The following is a 21,292-nucleotide window of genomic DNA, read 5'->3' on the forward strand; positions in this document are numbered from 1 at the left end:
ATGGACATTTGGCTTCCTTCAATCAATGCTTTCCTGACACAAACAGCAAAGGGCTGAACACGGAGACTGCTGTGTTGTTGCTAGTGATACCATGATGCATGATAAAGTGACTCATGGCAAGCAGGTGTTCACAGTGAGCTCTGGCTGTCTTCTATTGAGTTTGAAAGTGCAATATTCAACCAATCGTTTCAAACGCTGTAGTCAAATTGCTTATAAAGAGCACTTAAAGTGAAGCATCTCCCACTTGTTTTACATGCTTCATTCCTAGATATGAAAAGTTATTGACAGATCCAAAAATAAAGCTAGCTGTGAAAATACAATTGAATAGCATGAAGAGGGTTGAAAAGAGAGTGACAATGATGATTCCAGCTCTGTTATGAAGTGAGGCTCACAGAACTGAATTAATTTTCATTACAGAAAATAAGATTGAGAGGATATTTAATGTAAGCTTTAAAAAGGCTGAAAGGAATAACCAAGGTAGATACAGCCAGGTTATTTAAATTGTACTGTGCAGGCAGCCTTAGAGAATGAATAAAAAATTAACAAACCTAAAGCAAGATTTGAAATTAGAAGAAAGGATGCATTTTTACAGCACCATATCATGTCCTGAGGATGTCCAAAGTACTCGTAGCCAATAAAGTATTTCTGGTGCAATCTGTTGTTATGTAGGCAATTGCAGCAGCCAATTTGCAATAGCAAATCCTACAAATAGCACATGAATGAACGACTAGATGATTTGTTGTTGGTGGATTTGGTTCAGAGATAAGGCCTGGAAAACAACAGGAATCCCTTGTCTTCTTCAAATATTGCTGTGGGGTCTTTTATTTACACCTAAGCTGGCAGATGGGGCCTCTGCTAAATATTCATCCAAAATATGACACCTCCAACAATGCAGCAACCCCTCAATACCACACTGAAGTATCAGCTTAGATGACATGCTCTTGAACCACAACCTTCTAAATTAGAGGCATGAGCCAAGCTGACAACAGAAAGAGTGTTTGCACCCAACAGAGTAGTGAATGTGTGAAATGGATTCCCAGTTAAAGCAGCTTATGTTTTTCAATTAACAGCTTACAAATCAATTTGGTGGATGAATATCTGTTTAAGGACAGAATTGAAGGTTATGGGGTAAGTATAGTTAGAGGTGACAGAGTACTGTGTGGAACATGACATTTTTGAGCTTTGTGAACATGAAAATGTCATGACCGAAATTCAGAGTCTGTATAAGGACCGTTTCCGCTGTTTTGCAGTGGCCATGCGGCGGAATCGAGTGGCCACTGCGTTGCATTCCATTGGCCGCCCAGACCCAAATTCAGGTCGGAGATTTTTTAGCCCTGTCCCCATTTCCGCCCGCTATTGCCGACCACCGCAAGCGCATCATCAAAACGCACACCACCACTCTCCCACACCTCCTGAATACTCCAGGTCAAATTCAAGTAAAATAATCATTGCCCCGCTGTGCGGTGCCCCTGACAACTTTCTCTGTGTGCAGCCCGACAGCACGACGGCTCTTCAAGGAGAGGGCGCATTGCCGCGGTGGCTGCCATGATTTTATTTTTGCCGGCCAACTTCCCGATTGACCAGCAAAATATTGCCCACGGGTTCAGCCAAGCCGCCAACAGGCAGCCTGGTGCCCCCTCTTGGGTGCCAAGCCACTGGCACGGCTGAAACCCTCCCTGGTGGCCCAGTGGCCAAAGCTAAAAAATGCCCGATTCTCTCCCCTTTAACAAAGGGGAGAGAGCTTGGTGACGCACACACATTATGACGTCACCACTGCTCAGCCGCTGAATGACAGTGGTGTAGACCTGATCCCACCTCAACTTCTAGCCCTTAGAATGACTTACCGCCCCCACTATGACCGACTTCCGGTCTGACGTCAAAAAAAGTACAAAGTCCCGAAAATCGATCCAGAGTCCGCCTCATTGCTCCCGGCCGTGAAACCAGTTAGGAAATCGTTGGTGCGTCAGCTTTCTGACGTGCCTGAATTTCAGTCCCGTTATGTCACGGAATATCTATATGTGATCTAAGGTTAGAGTTATTTTAGATGTTTGTTCGATTTACGTTTAGATGGGAGGCAGATGAAACTTTGTAAAATTTTACTCAGGAGAATAAAACTGGGGTGGCACTTGATTTATAGTTTAAATTAAATAGTTGTGGAGCTGTTGCACTGTGAGTGGCTTAGCCAGTCACTTGATGTTCACAAGACTCAATAAAACCCCAGTTAATTGAGTTCAGGTTCTCCACGATGAGGCGTGCAGTTGTGAGCCTGTGGATGAACTGGTAGTGTTTAGTTTGATTGTTAAACCTTTGCTAATAAACCTGCTAGTTCTTCACAACAACAACAAACTGTGGTGGAGAGAATCTATGACAGAATGCATAGTATATGGAAGGAACAGACTAATTGGCTTGATGGGCAGTGTGGATGAATATTGTAATGAACTTTAGGTCTGGTATGCAATTGCATTGCATGGATTAATGCAGTCCAGGTTACATTATGGTCAGATATGAATTTAGGTTCATGCTTGTAAAGGGATTTAATGGATTCCATCTGATGTGAATTAATGAATAGTTACGTAATCAAAAATCAAAAATGCTAAAGTGAACTCATGTGTGTTGCTATCTATATTTTATGATTGGAATTCTCTTACTTCCACTGTAATCATCACCATAGGCAATCTCTTGAAATCGAGGAAGACATGTTTCCACTCTAAAAGTGAGTTCTCAGGTAACTGTACAGTCCAATACGGGAATTACAGTCTCTGTTACAGGTGGGACAGACAGTGGTTGAAGGAAAGGGTGGGTGAGGAGTCTGGTTTGCCGCATGCTCCTTCCACTCTCTGCGCTTAGTTTCTGCATGCTCTCAGCGACGAGACTCGAGGTGCTCAGCACGCTCCCGGATCCTCTTCCTCCACTTAGGGCGGTTTTGGGCCAGGGATTTCCAGCTGCCAGTGGGGATGTTGCATTTTATCAAGGAGGCTTTGAGGGTGTCCTTGAAAGGTTTCCTCTGCCCACCTGGGGCCAGCTTGCCATGTAGGAGTTCCGAGTCGAGCGCTTGCTTTGGGAGTCTCGTGTTGGGCATGCAGACGATGTGGCCCGCCCAACGGAGCTGGTCGAATGTGGTCACTGCTTTGATGCTGGGGATGTTGGCCTGATTGAGAACACTGACATTGGTGCACCTATCCTCCCAGTGTATTTGCAGGATCTTGCGGAGGCAGCGTTGGTGGTACTTCTCCAGCGCTTTGAGATGTCTACTGTATATGGTCCACGTCTCTGAGCCATATAGGAGGGCGGGTATCACTACTGCCCTGCAGACAATAAGCTTGGTGCCAGATTTGAGGTCCTGGTCTTGAAACACTGTCTTCCTCAGGTGACCGAAGGCTGTGCTGGCACACTGGAGGCAGTGTTGGACCTCATCGTCGACATCTTCCCTTGCTGATAGTTGGCTCCTGAGGTATGGAAAAAAGTCCAGTGTTGTGTGGGGGAGTCAGGTCAGTGTAAGACATATGTTTTCGTACGCCTCAGTGAAGATGTTGATGATGGCTTGGAGTTCAGCATCTGAATGGGCGCTGTACTGTAGTTCGATGACAGGGGATGGGACAACCTTGGATCTAGCCTGGAGGTAACAAAGGTTAAGCAGCTTCCCATTGGTTCTCTAGTTTAGTTCCACTCCAGCGGGGAGCTTGTTGAAAGTGAGATGGAGCATTGCAGCAAGGAAGATCGTGAAGAGCTTTGGCGCGATGACGCAGCCCTGCTTGACCCCGGTCCTGATATGGATTGGTTCTGTGATGGATCCTTTGGTCAAGATCACAGCTTATATGTCATCATGGAGCAGGCGGAGGATGGTGACAAACTTTTGGGGGCAGCCAAAACAGAGGAGGAGGCTCCATAGTCCCTCGCGGTCGACAGCGTCATCACCCCAACACTCTTCTCAATCTTCCTCGCTGCCATGCTCCACCTCAGAGTCAACAGGCTCCCCGCTGGAGTGGAAAGTAACTACAGAACCAATGAGAACTTGTTCAACCTTCGCTGTCTCCAGGCCAGGTCCAAGACCACGCCAACCTCTGTCATCGAGCTACAGTACGCAGATGACGCCTGTATCTGTGCACATACAGAGGCTGAACTCCAGGACATAGTCGACATATTTACTGAAGCCGATGAAAGCTAGGACCTTATGCTAAATATCCATAAGACAAAGGTCCTCCACCAACCTGTTCTCGCCGCACAACACTGCCCCCCAGTCATCAAGATCCATGGTGTGGCCCTGGACAACATGGATCATTTCCCATACCTCGGGAGCCTCTTATTATCAAGAGCAGACATTGACGACGAGATTCAAAACCGCCTCCAGTGCGCCAGTGCAGCCTTCGGCCGCCTGAGCAAAAGAGTGTTCAAAGACCAGGCCCTCAAATCTGCCACCAAGCTCATGGTCTACACGGCTGTAGTAATACCCGCCCCCCTGTATGGCTCAGAGATATGGACCATGTACAGTAGACACCTCAAGTCACTGGAGAAATACCACCAATGATGTCTTCGCAACATCCTACAAATCCCCTGGGAGGACAGACTCACCAACATTAGCGTCCTCGACCAGGCCAACATCTCCAGCATTGAAGCATTGGCCAATGATCAGCTCCGCTGGGCAAGCCACATTGTCCGCATGCCAGACACGAGACTCCCAAAACAAGCACTCTACTCGGAACTCCTTCACGGCAAAAGAGCCAAAGGTGGGCAGAGGAAACGTTACAAGGAGACCCTCAAAGCCTCCCTGATAAAGTGCAACATCCACACTGACACCTGAGAGTCCCTGGCCAAAGACCTCCCTAAGTGGAGGAAGTGCATCCGGGAGGGCGCTGAGCAGTTCGAGTCTCATCACCGAGAGCATGCAGAAATCAAGTGCAGGCAGCAGAAAGAGCATGCGGCAAACCTGTCCCACCTTCCTTTACCCTCAACAATACCTGTGACAGGGACTGTGGTTCTCATATTGGACTGTTCAGCCACCTAAGGACTCATTTTAAGAGTGGAAGCAAGTCCTCCTCGATTCCAAGGGACTGCCTATGATGATAATGAGATCTGCTCAGGTTGAGACTGCAGTACCGTGCTGATCAGTTACTAACAGGTTTAATCAGAATGTGCAGAAACCTGATCCAGTTTGATACGCTGACACAGGAGATTACCATCCAAGTTTTGTTTCATATGCTAACCGTGGCCTAAGATGTGAAAACTCATTATCCAATGTCATTCTTGTATTTTTGAATGTTGATAGAAGTGCAACAAATGCAACCCATTGCCTTATTTTGCTACTGTTTTTCTAGCTGCCGACATGATCCATTTTTATTAGAAAGAAACAAAAGAAAGACTTGGATTTATATAGCGCCTTTCATGACCACTGAAAGTTTCAAAGAGATTTAAAGCCATACTCTTACTATGAGCAGCTGAGCAGCTCACTATAGCTTGTCACTCACACATGTCTGTTATATATATAGGGCCCAGACTTTTTATTCAGAAAGAGGAATACATGCATACATCTTGTGACCACATTGAGCAGTTGTGTCACTCAATATTTACAAAACAAAACATTGACACATTGAGGTTGTCAATAAAGTTGAGTACTCACTGAGAACCTTGCACTCATGATAGTTCATTAACAACCCCGATCAGGATAGTTCATTCTGGGTTCCCTCAGACTCTCCGCCAAGGTAAGAATGAGCTAACTTGGAGTGCAGCCATAAACTGCACATAGATTTTTCTTCTGTTTGATTGGAATCCTAGAAGGGCACATAGCGCAATGACTCAATAAGGTGAGACCCTTCTCTATGTAGGCACAGTCCTAGACTTTTTGCCAAAAAATCCTCAGCGGTCACAGGGTGAATAAAAAAGGGAACAAATAACATCATGCTGTATGTACACCAAATGTAGTCACTTGAAACAGGAATGTTCCAGAAGGAGGGCACAGGGGAGATAACTAAATTAGAAAGTTTGAACATAAATCTTTCTGCTTTAATGTCACTGACCTTGAAATCAGTACTTTTTCATTAACCAAAGATGCACTTTTTACTGTCCTATTTAAAAAAAAAACACTAAGGGTAATTTTGTGATCCTGGCCTCTCTCAGGTAGTGGCAAGTTGAGTGCCTCTTTCAGGACATTCAGAGTGCACAGCTCACGAATGAATGGGCAATCACGAACTGCGTAACCACTACAGTATCATTCCACTCCTATGTGCACCAATGGGTTTCAGTTCGCTCTATATTATACTCTTACTGTTCAAATATGGAGAAAACAAACAGGGAATCTTCATAAACCCACTGTAGGGTTACAAAATCTTGTAATTGCCGGCCCAGTTATTAAATGTATCACACAGTGTGGTACTGTGCCACATAGACCAAGAAGATGTCAGCTTTGATTCCCACTGTACACCCCATTAGCTGACCTCAGCTGGGGCAGAAGTAGAAATATTGCAATTGGTTTCTTGGCAAGGGGAGAGAGGCGGAAATTATCCAGAGTGCCTGTTTCTGGTTTATATCCACTGACTTCTGTTCAAAAGTGCATGTGTTTGGGTGCGGGATAAGATTCATGATGGGGTTCAACTGCAATATACTCATTCAGATTTCATAATCACCATCTTCCACATAGGAACATAGGAATTGCTCGACAAAAACTGACCAAGGTCCAACTAGTTTGCCTTCTACCATCCTGAGTCATATTATATAATGATAATGGAGTTATTGATTAATCGTAGCAATCAATCGCTATCAATTAATCTACAACAAATGTAGAGATGTGGCGAGAAAAAACCCCAGTGTGGAGAGCTTTGGGAAACATAGGTTCAAAGTCACCTTTTCCTCCCAAGCATGCTACACATACCACATGTCATGTCTCAAATTATTCACATACTGTATCCCTAAATGTTACTTTCCATTGTATGTTATATTCTACTAAATAATACATTTCAGCACCAAATACCAACATCAACACCAAATATAACCTAATCTTCTTGCTGAAAACCTTTGGGGACCAGCAAAGTAGCTTTTTTCCTGATACCAAGGTGCGTGACATGGAGAAAGTTGCAGTCTTTTGATCCTAAGACTGTTATAATTGTATTACAAAAGTTTTTACATTGCTGCATATCATTGTCGCTGCAGCTGCCTTTATGAAAAAATATCAGAGTTTCGCAATTTACTTAGAAATTAGGCTTATCAATAAATTGTTCCATTTTTAATGAAAAGAAAGAAAAACAAGAACTTGCATTTATATAGGCCCATTCATGACCACAGAATGTACAACCAATGTAGTACTTTTGAAGTATAATCACTTATGTCATGTGTGGATACATCGCAGTCAATTTGCACACAGCATGGTCCCACAAATAGCAATGAGATAAATTACCAGATAATCTATTTTTAATGGTATTGGTTGTGGGATAAATATTGGCCAGTACACCAGGGAGAATTCACCTGCCCTTCTTCCAATAGGGTCATGGGATCTTTTGCATCATAGAATCATAGGGCTCAACTTTCCATTTAGATCATGGGCGATGTTCCAGCCTTAGCGATGTTTCAGCTCTCAGGATCACTGGAAGATCGTCCATTTTATTAATCGCTACTTTCAGCTTTTTTGGGGGGGACGATAGCAAGCGATAGCTCAGCGATGTGAAATGGGCCTCAGCGATGTGGAATGCAAGGCGTCCCTAGCAACGGCCTTTCTACGCATGCATTTTTTTTCCAAAGGTTTCCCATGATTTGGGAGGTCAGGGGTCATCTGGACGTGTGCAGAAGGCAAAGGGAGGGAGGGAGAGAAAGCGAGAGAGAGGAGAGATTGGAGAGACAGACAGGAGAGAGAGCTAGAGAGTGACAGAGTGAAGAGATGTCAAATTTGGAAGAGTTGGAGAGTGGCCATGATGATGTTGAGGGGAGGAGGAGGGCCAAACCCTTCTCCAATGAGGCCAATGAGGCCCTTGTCCAGGAGGTGCACTCGCGGTGGGCTGAATTCATCCGGGGTGGGCATGGGAAACCTCCACCCCGGGCCTACCAGAAGATTTGGGGTGAGATCACCGATGTGGTGTCGGCGTCCCACGAGGTGAGGGGGTTAGACCAGAGCCACAAGCGCTGAAACAGCCTGGTTGCTTTGGCAAGAGAAAGTATTAAATAGATTTTAAATTGTAATGTTCCACATAGTATGTAAATCTCCCAGATTGAAATTAAACTGGTTATTCTTGCATATAATTCCTGCTAAGATCTGGACAGGGCTCGGAACCTGTGCCTTTTTAAAGTCTTTTTATGTCTAATTTTGGCACCATCTCCTTTTGGATTACGTTGATGGATGGGGCACGACTGAGCAATGAGGGGTCCGGTCACCTTGACCCAGACTGTGTCAGTCTCGCCAGCAGCTGTCACTCATACAGTGAGCCAGCCTGGACTGGGGGAGAGCTGCCCTGGCTCACTGTCTGCCCTGAGACACTTTTAGACATTAGCTCCTGTCATTGCCGAGCTCACCAGTGATCCTGATTACCTCCCCACTCCCCCTGGGGGCCATCATGGAGATTGTAGTCAAGATGTTTTGTATCAAGCATTAGATCCTAAACACGATCTTATGAAATATTTTATCTGAACGTAGATGTTATATCAATTGTTGATACAAATCATATTAGCACATAACGTTGGAACCTGTTGTCTTTCCATGACAGTACCTAGTCAATTAGCTTATGCCATGCTCTTGTCACGTTTGCAGAGGAAGATATCTAAGAATCAATCCGAGCAGAGGCGCACCGGAGGAGGCCCTGTTCAGCTCGTCCTGCTCAGCGACCTTGAGGAGCATGCGACAGCACTTGTGGGCACCCACAGTCGCTCGGCCACCATCCGTGGTGGTGCAGACCCCTCCCTTGTGTCACGTGAGTAATGTGTAAAGCAGTGTTAATTCAAAGAAATATAATGGCATTTCATTATAATATATGAATGATGTCATGTTATGCATGCAGCTTCTGTCGTACTCTCAGGTTAACAACATAAGAACGTAAGAACATAAGAGCAGAAGCAGACCATCTGGCCCCTCGAGCCTGCTCCGCCATTTGATAAGATCATGGCTGATCTGATGTAGGGCTCAGATCTACTTCCCTGCCCGCTCCCCATAAACCTTCCCTGCCTTAAGATTCAGAAGTCTGTCTATCTCCGCCTGAAATATAGTCACTGATCCAGCCTCCACAGCTCTCTGGGGCAGTGAATTCCACATAGATGAACTACCATATGATGCATTAATATGTAACGTCTCTTGGTCACATTTATTGTAGTAGTGCTGCTCCTCCTATGCATGCCAGCGCAGCGCAAGAATTATGTCCACCCTTCTGTTCTAATAAGCTCAATAAGCTCAGTTGTGTTTTGCAGGGCGTCCAACTCAACAGGCGCAAAGGGAGGCCGCACCTGTCCCCTTACAAGTGATCATCACCACGGGTGGTAAGGAGGAAGAGGCCACTGAGCCAGAGGAGGAGATGGAAGTCACGAAGGAGGATGCCCCTTGCATCCCGCTATCTGTTCTACCTGCGGCCACATCGTCGTCTTCGACAGAAGAAGTAGCGGGTCCAAGCGGTTTACAGCAGGTGACTCCAAGGCGTACAGAGCCCGCGCCAACCCCGTGGAGGTTGAGTCAGTGAGGTCGGCACGCACCGTGACGGGCAGGTCCCAATAAGGACATGACCACACTGTGCATGGAGAGCGTCACCATAAGTCGAGAGCTCCTCCAGGCGTTTGGTGGGTTGACCGGGAACATTGGCAGAATGTCTGCTTGCATATCAGAGGGTATCGAGTGCATGATTATAGCAATGGGCCAACAGACCGCCCTCGTCCATGCCTTGCAGCATGTAATCCTGTCGGGAGATGGGACTGCACTCCAAGGTGCCGTCCCACCAATCGCCAGCACAGATGCATGGCAGGAGGAAGAACTTCCTTCTGGCTCGGAAGTCGTTTCATCTGAAACTTCTCCTCCTTCTCCACCCCCTGAAAGGATTCTGCCACCATCACCACCCCACAGCACCAGGCCTTGAGGTCGCCTACTGCAACTCGTCGTGGTCCTGTTACCCGATTACAATGGGGAGTTAAGGTACGGCGGGGCGGAGGTGGGGGGGGGGATATATTAGGTTCTAGAGGGAAGCGTGGCCGCAGGTTGGGCAGGCGGGGGGGTTGTTATTTTTATTGTTGTTGTTGTTTTTATTGTTCTTATTGTTGTTGTATTTTAATTTTATTGTTGGGTAACTGTTGGGCGGTGGGGGTGGGGGGGGTGTTATTCTTACAGTTAAATTTTTTTTTAAATTTTTCAATTATTAAAATATTTTATTGCATTTTACAATTGTTGTGCAGTGTCTTATAATAACGTAAGGTAAGGTAAAACATGAATACAATTGTTGGAAACCAAAGGACAGGTCAGGCCAGGCAAGGATGAAACATAACGCAACTGCAACTGTTGTCTTTCCATAACTGTAACGGTAACTGTCACCAATGTAAGTTCATGCAAAGCATTCATTTATGAGCTGCTGACGCAAGAGTTTGTAGCTGCGTAACTCCTATGGGGCTTTTCCAGTCTTGTGGGGGGGGGCGGGGGCATGGGTTCATTGCCAGGCTGATTGTCCTCCCTGAGGTCCTCGTCATCCTCCTCTTCCTCCTCTTCCTCTTGCCCTCTCTCCTGAGGTGGACTGGCAGCCCCTTCTGGCAATCGTTGTCCTCTCCTTATAGCTAGATTATGCAACATGCAGCACACCACAATAAACTCAGCAACCTGGTCAGGGTGGTATTGTAGGTTGCCTCTTGAGTGGTCCAGGCATCTGAAGCACTGCTTCAGCACTCCAATTGTCTTTTTGACAATATTGCGTGTAGCCATGTGGCTTTCATTGTAGCGCTTCTCAGCTTTCGTTCGATCAGCCATGATCTTATTGAATGGGGGTGAAGGCTCGAAGGGCCGAATGGCCTACTCCTGCACCTATTATCTATGTTTCTATCTGGGGTTTACGCAGGGAGGTCATGAGCCAGCTGGCAAGGCCATATCCTTTATCCCCCAGCATCCAACCGTGACCTTGTGGCTGACTGTTAAACAGGTCAGAGACAGTGCACTCACGCAAGATGTGCGCATCATGGATGCTGCCTGGAAAATTAGCATTTACTGCCATGATTATTTGCTTGCGGTCGACAACCAGCTGCACATTCAGGGAGCGGAATCCTTTTTGGTTACGAAACACCTCCGCATCTCAGGGCGATGTGCATACAGTCTATTGCTCCCTGTACCTTGGGGAAGTTTTCTATTGTCGAGAATCCCAAAGCCCTCTCGGACTGTGCCACATTGATCATAAAGAAGCTTATAAAGTCCATCCTGTGAGCGTAAAGAACTTGAGTCACCTGTCGAATGGAGCAATGTGTAGCGTGCTGAGAGATACCACAAATATCACCAGTTGAAGCCTGAAAGGAGCCCGATGCATCGGAGGAAAGTATGGCAGTAACCTTTACCTCAACGGGCAGTCCTGATGGTGCTGATAGGCTGCAGTTCTCTCTTGATGAGCTAGCATATCTCAGCAATGACCGCCTTTCAGAAGCGGAGCCTCCTAAGGCACGTGTTATCGGACAAGTTCAGGTATGATTGCTTTTTCCTGTAAGTGCGTCAGGTGTAAAGTCTCCTCCTCCGCAGGAGTCTGCCATCTCTTTGATTGGGCACATAATGCTCTTTATCTATTTTCTATGTTTCTATGTTTCTATGTTTCAATATACCTTCTCCCATCTTCAGTCTGCAGTATGTGATTATTGACCAATACTAATAGAGAAGTTACAGATCCCATCATTATTGCTATAATTGTCCTAAATTTTGTCCTCAATAAATAGAAATGTGAACAGATGATTACCAAAAGTCAGTAAGGCCCTTAAAATAACTCACAAATTAATTCTCCTCATAAGCCCCTTCTTCAAGCGGCCTCTCGCTTCCTCCGACGTTCAAAATGGCATCTGTAGTGCGGAGTCCTGCTGAACAGTGCCAGTCAGGCGCAGCTTTTCTCCAGCAATCTCCAGCGATCTTCTCGGCGCGCGATCAGCCCGGCGATGTGTGGACAATGTGGCAAAAGTTGCGGTGGGCGATCACCTCGGTGATGTGAAATTCTTATGTGCCAAAAGTTGGCCGATCTTTGAGCGATGTTCCAGCCCAACTTTCCACTTTTAAGGTCAAATGGACAATAGCCTGCCTATTTGGGCGATAGATGGGTGATAGCCCAGCGATCATCAGGGGAAAGTCGAGCCCATAGAAATTTATAGCATGGAAGGAGGCCTTTTCGGCCCAATGTGTCCATGCCAGCCAACAAAGAGCTATCCAGCCTCATCCCACTTTCCAGCTCTTGGTCTGTAGCCTTGTAGATTATGGCACATCAAGTGCATATCCAAGTACTTTTTAAATGTGGTGAGGGTTTCTGCCTTGATCACCCTTTCAGGCAATGAGTTCCAGACCCCCACCACCCTCTCAATGAAAATAATTCCCTATATATCCCCCCTAATTCTCCTACCAATTACTTTAAATCTATGCTCCGTGGCTGTTGATCCCATCTGCTAAGGGAAATAGGTCTTTCCTATCCACTCTGTCGAGGCCCCTCATAATTGTATACCTCTCAATAAGGACTCCTCTCAGCCTCCTCTGTTCCAAAGAAAAACAAATCCAGCCTATCCAATCTTTCTCCATAGCTAAAATTCTCCAGTCCAGGAAACATCCTCGTAAATCTCCTTTATACCCTTTCTAGTGCATTTTAGACTTGAATTTAGTGGGGTATGATTAAAAAGTTTGTAGAAGATACAAAAATTGGCTGTATGGTTGATAATGAATAAGAAAGCTGTAGCCTGCAGGAAGATAACAATGAACTGGTGAGGTGGGCAGAACAATAGCAAATGGAATCCTCTTAAGAGGGCTGACAGGGCCTCGGTTAATCAAGAAAAATGAAAAAAATATAAGAAAAATACTTCAACAGGAAAGTTTTATTTGGACACTTTTTCTTGTAAACACGTATGATTTCCTTGGCAGAAGATTAGTATTCTCATTAATGTTTAAGTTCTTTTAACTATAATGGATTGTGCACCATCATGGAATGATTTCTTATTTATCTTTGTTAGTGCTGGGGATGGAGCATTATCAAATCAGGTATAGCACGGCCAGATCTAGAGTAAAACTCTGCCCGATTTGACCTCTTATCCTTATCAAAATGCAACATTTCCATGCCCCACAGCAACCATCTTAATAATCTGTTTATCCCAAATTGTGGGATTTTGTGCCATGGTCTTATATCCATTAGAAACTGGGTTGAGGCTACCCAAGGTCATTGAATGCAGGGCTCTTATGTTCAACAATTAGAGGTAACTTTCATCTCGACGTTCTTGGGTGGATTCAAATCCAAGTTCCAGAGGTGAAAGGACAGTATGCCTATTCACAATGGCACCCAGTCCTCAAACAAAATCATTATAATGAGAGGTTTGTTTTAACAAAGTCTGAATTCAAAACCTTACAGAGGATTATTCAACCAAACTGCAAAAGGAACACTGGGAGGGCCACAAGTTCCCGATTCCCAATAGCCTACACAATATATATTTGATTAGTATTGTAGAACCCTCTGTTAATTGGAATACCCCCTGGCAAATTAAGCAAACACTATAGAATGTATAGAGAATGAACTTATGCCTGAGCAAACATTCCCTTTAAGTGGACGTTTCATTATCGGACTTAAGCAAGCATTTCATGAGAAGTTGACCTAGTCCACATTGCTTCAAAACAACCATATGCAATTTTTACAGTCATTAGCTCACCCTAATTCAATTAATTCTATGTTAATTCATTCCTTTCAAAGTATCTGGATGACTGTCTAATTCTGAAAATGTTATAAGGAAAACTGTGGTCACATATACAGGGTTTATCAAATGCTCCATAGAGTCCAATCATCTTGGTAGCATGGGAATGTTGGTTTTGGAATGGGCTGGGTTAAATAATGATAATAATATATATTATACTGATATCCTGGAGGTTTTACTCAATGGTTGCTGTGTGTTAGGGAAGTGTTTCACGCTGTGTTTTTCTCAGAGATTTTGCCTTTGTCGATCTTACTTCCCTCAGGAGACTGAGTAAATTGGAGAAAGACCACGATGCTGCTGATTGTACCTAATCCATCGCAGGAGTTGGCTCAATAAGCTGAGCAGCCTTTTCTGCTTCCATACATTTTACTATTCTTTATACAACGATAGAAGAATGTTATATTTATTGATTTTCAGTGAGATTCCTTGAAACTTCAACAAGGGCTGGCAATATATGTCTGTGACTAGTACAATAATGGAGAGAAAAATATTTATGAGTTCATTTTTTTGAGGCATAAATTATATTGTTTATGAGTAATCATATCTCCCCATGACACATAAGTTGCCAAATAACTGTGCCACATAATTAAATGCTTGTCTTATTATCTGCCATCTTTATTCTAAATAGCACTCATATAGCACCAACTTCAAAACCCTCTAAGCTGTGGGACTTGCTCCTGTAAGGAAATTAACTTTATTTAAATCCGAACCATTGTATCGAATTAAGTCCTTGCCAAATTTTTACCAAAGTCGTACTGATAAGGAATAAGGAAACTGTTATGTATGGAGAAAAAGTCAGACTGAACCCTGTGAACGCAAAGTGTGACCTTAGTCTTTTATTGCAGGTCTCCAGAGTGCAGGTCTCTAACCTGTGAGGACTTCTTAAATACCTGTGCTCCCAAGGGATTATGGGATCCCTTGGGACTCTAGGGGATGAGCCCTCTGCTGGTTGTACAGAGTAAATACAAGTTTACATATATAACAACACTCCCCCCCCCAAAGTCAATAGGGTAACTATTTACAATGTGAGTCGATCTGGGGCCCTTCTTGCCCTGGTTGATCGTCTCGATGTGAAAGCTGGTATTGTTGAATCATTTGTTGGGCCCTCGCTGGGCTCCTGTGCAGCTGGCCTTGCTGGGCTGCCTGGTGTGTTGGGTCCTGCTGGGCTGCTATGAATGATGGGTTCTGCTTCGTGGTCAACCGTGGTGCCGGTTGCCACTGGTGTGTATGTTGGGGGATCGAAAAAGGTAGGGTCCAAGGTGGGCTGCTCAGGATAGTCCATGAATCTGAGTTTGATTTGGTCCAAGTGTTTCCAGTGAATGAGTCCATTTGAAAGTTTGACCCAAAACACCCTGCTCCCCTCTTTGGCCACGACAGTGCCGGGAAACTACTTGGAACCTTGTCCATAATTCAATACAAATACAGGATCATTGATTTCAATCTCGAGTGACACATTTGCGCTATCATGCTATGTTCTTTGTTGAAGCCGCCTGCTCTCTACCTGTTCATGTAGATCAGAGTGAACATAACGAGAACCTTGTCTTAAGTATTCTTTTCATGAGCAGTTCAGCAGGTGGGATCCCAGTGAGCGAGTGGGGTCTCGTGCGGTAGCTAAACAGGACTCGGGATAGGCGAGTCTGCAGTGAGACTTCAGTTACCCTCTTCAAGCCTTGCTTGATGGTTTGCACTGTTCTCTCTGCCTGACCATTGGACGCTGGTTCTAAATGGGGCAGATGTGACATGTTTGATCCCGTTACGGGTCATGAATTCTTTGAACTCAGCACTGATAAAATATGGCCCGTTGTCGCTCACCAAGGCATCGGGTAGGCCGTGTGTGGCAAACATGGCCTGCAGGCTTTCAGTCGTGGCAGCGGACATGCTAGCCGACATTATCTCACATTCAATCCACTTGGAGTATGCATCTACAACCACAAGGAATATTTTACCGAAGAACAGGCCTGCATAGTCGACGTGTACCCTAGGCCACGGTTTGGAGGGCCAAGACCATAAACTTAGCGGCGCCTCCCTTGGTACATTGCTTAATTGCGAGCATGTATTATATCTGTGAATGCAAGACTTTTAAGTCCGCATCGATACCAGGCCACCACACGTGGGATCTGAGTATCGCGTTCACCATTACGATGCCTGGGTGGATACTGTGGAGGTCGTTGGTGAAGGTGTCTCTGCCCTTCTTGGGAACCGTTACTTGACTGCCCCACTGAAGGCAGTCTGCCTGTATAAACATTTCATCTTTGCGCTGCTGGAACAGCTTTATCTCTTCCTGCATTTCCACTGGGACACTGGACTAGGTCCCGTGAAGCACACAGTTTTTGACTAGGGACAATAAGGGGTCCTGGCTCATCCAGGCTTTGATCTGCCAGGCAGTGACGGGTGATTGCTCACTCTCAAATGGTTCCATAACCTTGGCTAAATCTGCGGGCTGCGCCATTTCCACCCCCGCGATGGGCAATGGAAGCCTACTGAGAGCATCTGCGCAGTTTTCTGTGCCTGGCCTGTGGCGGATGGCGTAGTTGAATGCGGACAACGTGAGCGCCCATCTCTGGATGCTGGACGATGCATTGGTATTTATCCCTTTACTCTCGGAAAACAGGGATATGAGCAGCTTATGGCCAGTTTCCAATTCGAATTTCTGCCCAAACAGGTATTGATGCATTTTCTTTAACCCATAGACACACGCTAACACTTCTTTCTCAATCATGCTGTTGGCTCTCTCAGCCTTAGACAGACTCCTGGATGCATAAGCAACCAGTTGCAGTTTCCTGAAATCATTAGCTTGTTGGAATACACACCCGACGGTATTACATGCTAATACCAAACGCTTACATGGATCATACAACACAAGCAATTTCTTTGAGCATAACAATTTTCTCGCTTTTACAAAGGCATTTTCTTGGCTTTTGCCCCAAACCCATTCGTCCCCTTTCCGTAGTACGACATGCAGTGGTTCCTACAGTGTGCTGAGACCTGGTAAGAAGTTACCAAAGTAGGTTAGGAGTCCCAGAAACGACCACAGCTCCATCACGTTCTGTGGCCTCGGAGCATTCTCGATTGCCTCCGTCTTCTGAATCGGTGGGCCTGATGCCGTCCGCTGTGATCCTCCTCCCCAAGAACTCCACTTCAGGGAAATGCTCTTCGAGCGTTTTAACCTGAGCCCCAAGCGGTTGAGTCGACTAAGAACCTCCTCCAGGTTCTGCAGATGCTCGACTGTGTCCCGGATGTCGTCCTGGAAAACCACAGTGTGCGGGACCAACTTCAGTAAGCTTTCCATGTTTCTCTGGAATATCGCCGCCGCTGATCGAATTCCAAACGGGCACCTGTTATAAATGAAAAGACCTTTGTGCGTGTTGATGCAGGTGAGGTCCTTTGATGATTCCTCCAGTTCCTGCATCATGTAGGCTGAAGTCAAATCCAGTTTCGTGAATGTCTTTCCTCCCGCCAGTGTTGCAAAGAGGTTGTCGGCCTTTGGTAGTGGGTATTGGTCCTACAGGGAGAAACGATTGATAGTTAGTTTCGAATCGCCACAGATTCTGATGGTGCCATCTCCCTTGAGGACAGGAACGATTGGACTGGCCCATTCATTGAACTCGATCGCTGAAATGATGCCCTCTCTTTGCAGCCGGTCTAGCTCGATCTCTACCCTTTCTCTCATCATCTACTGTACTGCTCTCACCTTGTGATGGATGGGTCAGACACCTGGAATTATGTGGATCTGCACTATTGCTCCTTGGAATTTTCCGATGCCTGGTTTGAACAGCGAAAGGAACTTGTTTAAGACCTGGGCACATGAAGTCTTGTCAGTGGGCGATAGCGCTCGGACGTTGTCCCAGTTCCAGGCTTTCTTTCCCAGCCAGCTTCTGCTAAGCAGCATAGAACCATTGCCTGGTACCACCCAGAGTGGTAGCTTGTGCACCGCTCCCTCATAGGAGACTTTTACGGTGGCACTGCCAATTACGGGAATCATTTGTTTAGTGTAAGTTCTTAGTTTCATATGAATTGGAGTTAAGACTGGCCTTGAGGCCTTGTTGCACCACAATCTTTCAAAAGTCTTTTTGCCCATGATGGACTGGCTCACGCCCGTGTCCAGCTCCATTGACACCGGGAGTCCATTTAGTTCAACATTCAGCATTATCGGGGGACAATTCGTGGTGAATATGTGCACCCCATATACCTCTGCCTCCTCGGTCTGGAGCTCTGGTTCATTGTGATCCTCCGTGGATCTGTTCTCCTCTGCAACATGGTGGTTTGCAGGTTTAATAGGATTTGCACCTCGCCTGCAAATACATTGGAGGTGTCCCATTGTTCCACAGTACTTGCAAATGTACCCTTTGAATCGGCATGAATGGAAACGATGGTCACCCCATCAACGCCAACAAGGTGTTAATGGCCTTGCCTTCATCACCCTCGATGGTGGACTCTGAGACATCTGCGGACGTGCAGCTGCAGCCAAGTGTGACCTGCCCTGTACGTTGTGATTCGAAAACAACATCACTTTGTTCACAATTCTTGTGGCATCATTTTCTGAGAGATTTGCTTCGTATTGTCACTGGTGGCAATGAACGCCTGGGCTATCGCTATGGCTTTACTCAAGGTTGTGGTCTCTACAGTCAAAAGTTTGCAAAGTATGGTTTCATGACCAATGCCAAGTACGAAAAAGTCTCTGAGCATGTGCTCCAAATGTCCTTCAAATTCGCAATGTCCTGCAAGGCGTCTTAGCTCAACGACATAACTCACCACTTCCTGACCTTCAGACCTTTTGTAGATGTAGAACGGGTACCTCGCCATCAGAATGCTTTCCTTCGGGTTCAAATGCTCTCGGACCAGTGTGCACAACTCATTGTACGACTAGTCTGTTGGTTTCGCTGGAGTGAGCAGATTCTTCATGAGGCCATACATTGGTGCCCCGCAGACGGTGAGGAGGATCACCCTTCGTTTGGCAGCATTCTCTTCTTCATCTAGCTCGTTGGCCATGAAGTATTGGTCGAGTCGCTCCACAAAAGTTTCCCAATCATCTCCCTCCACGAATTTCTCCAGGATGCCCACTGTTCGCTATCTGTATCTCGTCGCCAGTTGTTATGTATAGAGAAAGAGTCAGACTGCACACTGTGAGCTCAAAATAAAGTGTGACCTTAATCTTTTATTGCAATTCTCCAGCGTGCCTCTCCAATCTGTGAGGCCTCCTTAAAAAGCTGTGCTCCCAAAGGATTATGGGATCCCTTGGAACTCCAGGGGATGAGCCCTCTGGTGGCTGTATAGAGTAAATACAAGTTTACATATATAACAGAAACAATTTAGCTTGTAGCGTGCAGAATAATGCCCACCTTTACACTGTCACAGCTTTCCTGCTTCATTGATTAGTTCAACAGTAGCTTGACCAGTAGAAAATTGAAGAAGATCTTGCTGGTGCCGCAAACTGACACCTCTCGTGCGACAAACGATCACTGTTAAAGCCTGAATTGCAGTACTTGTCAGTTTTGAATGAGCCAAGTGATAGATGACCTAATAGCTAGCTGTCAGGTAAGTCTTCATTCACCAATGATGCGTATTACATTGTAACAAATAGTTCATATCGCCAATAATATACAGCCAGAACTAGAATTATTTTTATTCGCATACAAGTTCGCTTTTTCCGTTCCACATGGAAATAATATTGAAGAACAATAACAACAGCAGTTATGAAATGATCCCACCTGGTAATTTTTAGATTTATTAGATTTCTAAGCATGAAGCACAATTCCAAAAATATGTGATTTAATGGATGATATTCGACGTATTTAGAGATTTTACAGCAGAATAAATTCATTCTTCTTATTATTTTAATCCTAAAACTGTCATTCCAACGTTATCTTCAATCTTTCAATATCAAATCTCATTAAATCCTGCATTATCTGCAAAATTTATGAAGAGAAAATACAGCTTATTAAGTTCTATTGTCCATGCACAAAAATACTCAGACAAGAGATAATTTTACAATGATCAATTTATAACAGTTATGAACGTTTTATTCCTACTCTTTTATTGCCATATCAGATAACGATCCAATAGAAATTACGTACTACGAATATATTAGCCATGAAGCTGCAACAATAAATGCAACTCAATGGTCTATTTGTTGGGTGCTGCATCCATTTTACAGTGTGATCCCCTAATGCCACTAATGCCATGTTCATTTATCTATTCTAGTGCTCCTATTAAATGTAACCCATAGCTACAGCTTGGGAGCTGGACGGCTGCTGAGCTTCTGATTTTTTTAAAAAATCCAATTTCTTTCCAGATCAACTCTAACGCCAAAGATCACTTTGCGCCAATGTGTTTGATCTTAGGCCAAAAGGCCGAGAGGCGAAGTTGCACCGTTCCTGGAAATATTGCAATACCAGGTCGGTGCATGGAGTGGACAGGGCATGCCCCTGATCCAGCTCCCTGTCCAAAAATCTATTCAATATCATGTCCCCATAGGGGATATTAAACTGATAAGAACAGATACTACACTTGATCTTAGCTTCTGATGAGGATACTTCAGATGGCTGTGGTGGGCAACCTTGAGCAGCTCTGGGACATGACAGCCTGGGTGCACCATCTTGCCGTGGGCTGGGACAGTCTGACCCAGCTGACTATGTTGCGGCTGTCATTTCAGAAAGCATTTCAGTCTCTGAAAGGGAAACTGCCTTCTGAAATAAAAAAAATTAAAATCATGATAACATAGCAATTGTTGGACCTTACAGCTTAACAGCCTTCTGAAAAAAATTAACATTAAAAAGAAATCCCAAATGGGAATCTTCAGCTCTTAAAATGCCTTCTGCACCTAATGAATTGGGAAAAGTGCTTCAGCACTAACACAAATGGCTTAGCAAGCCAGGGAAGGGGCACCCAGGGATTTACATTCAGCATTCCAGCTTTGTGCAGGGGGTCAACAATGCAAGAGAGGTCATAGGGGCCAGGAGGACCTCCAGAAAGAAATATTTGGACCAGATCACCAAGGCCATCGCTGCTAGTAGTGTCAGCCTCACGGCCTGGCTCAAGTGCACAATGAAGCTTCATGACCTCAGACTACTGATCAAGTTTAGTGAATGCATCTTCAAAAGCCGTCTCTTACCAATTACACCACTAGCCTCACACACTGCTTAATGCACATCTCTCCCTGCCCCGCAACACTCACCTACCAACAATCTGTATCAATCACGAGGCACATCTCCCATTACCAGCCTCACCTCACCTCCTTGGAGGAGATGGTGCAGGCCTTTCTTGGCAAGGACATGGCTGAGCCGCTAGCCAGAGGCAAGGCTGAAAGGATACAAGATGCTGATATCCACATACATTGTCCTCCTTCTCCCATGCACCTTTTGCTTTCCTGCCATCTCCTCACCACAACTCCACCCTTGTACCTTCCTCATTTCCGACACCTAAGAAATGCAGCCTTTCCAGCCAGTGG

General features: G+C 45.3%; 1 non-coding gene across 1 annotated transcript; it reads right to left on the reverse strand.

Moving 5' to 3' along the window:
- Positions 1 to 20,203: 20,203 nt before the first annotated feature.
- Positions 20,204 to 20,391, reverse strand: LOC139275346 (U2 spliceosomal RNA). Its single transcript, XR_011595712.1, has one exon. It is a non-coding gene; the product is annotated as a U2 spliceosomal RNA (small nuclear RNA).
- Positions 20,392 to 21,292: the final 901 nt, after the last annotated feature.

The sequence above is a fragment of the Pristiophorus japonicus genome, chromosome 10 (assembly GCF_044704955.1).
Source record: "Pristiophorus japonicus isolate sPriJap1 chromosome 10, sPriJap1.hap1, whole genome shotgun sequence".
NCBI classification, from domain to species: Eukaryota; Metazoa; Chordata; class Chondrichthyes; family Pristiophoridae; genus Pristiophorus; species Pristiophorus japonicus.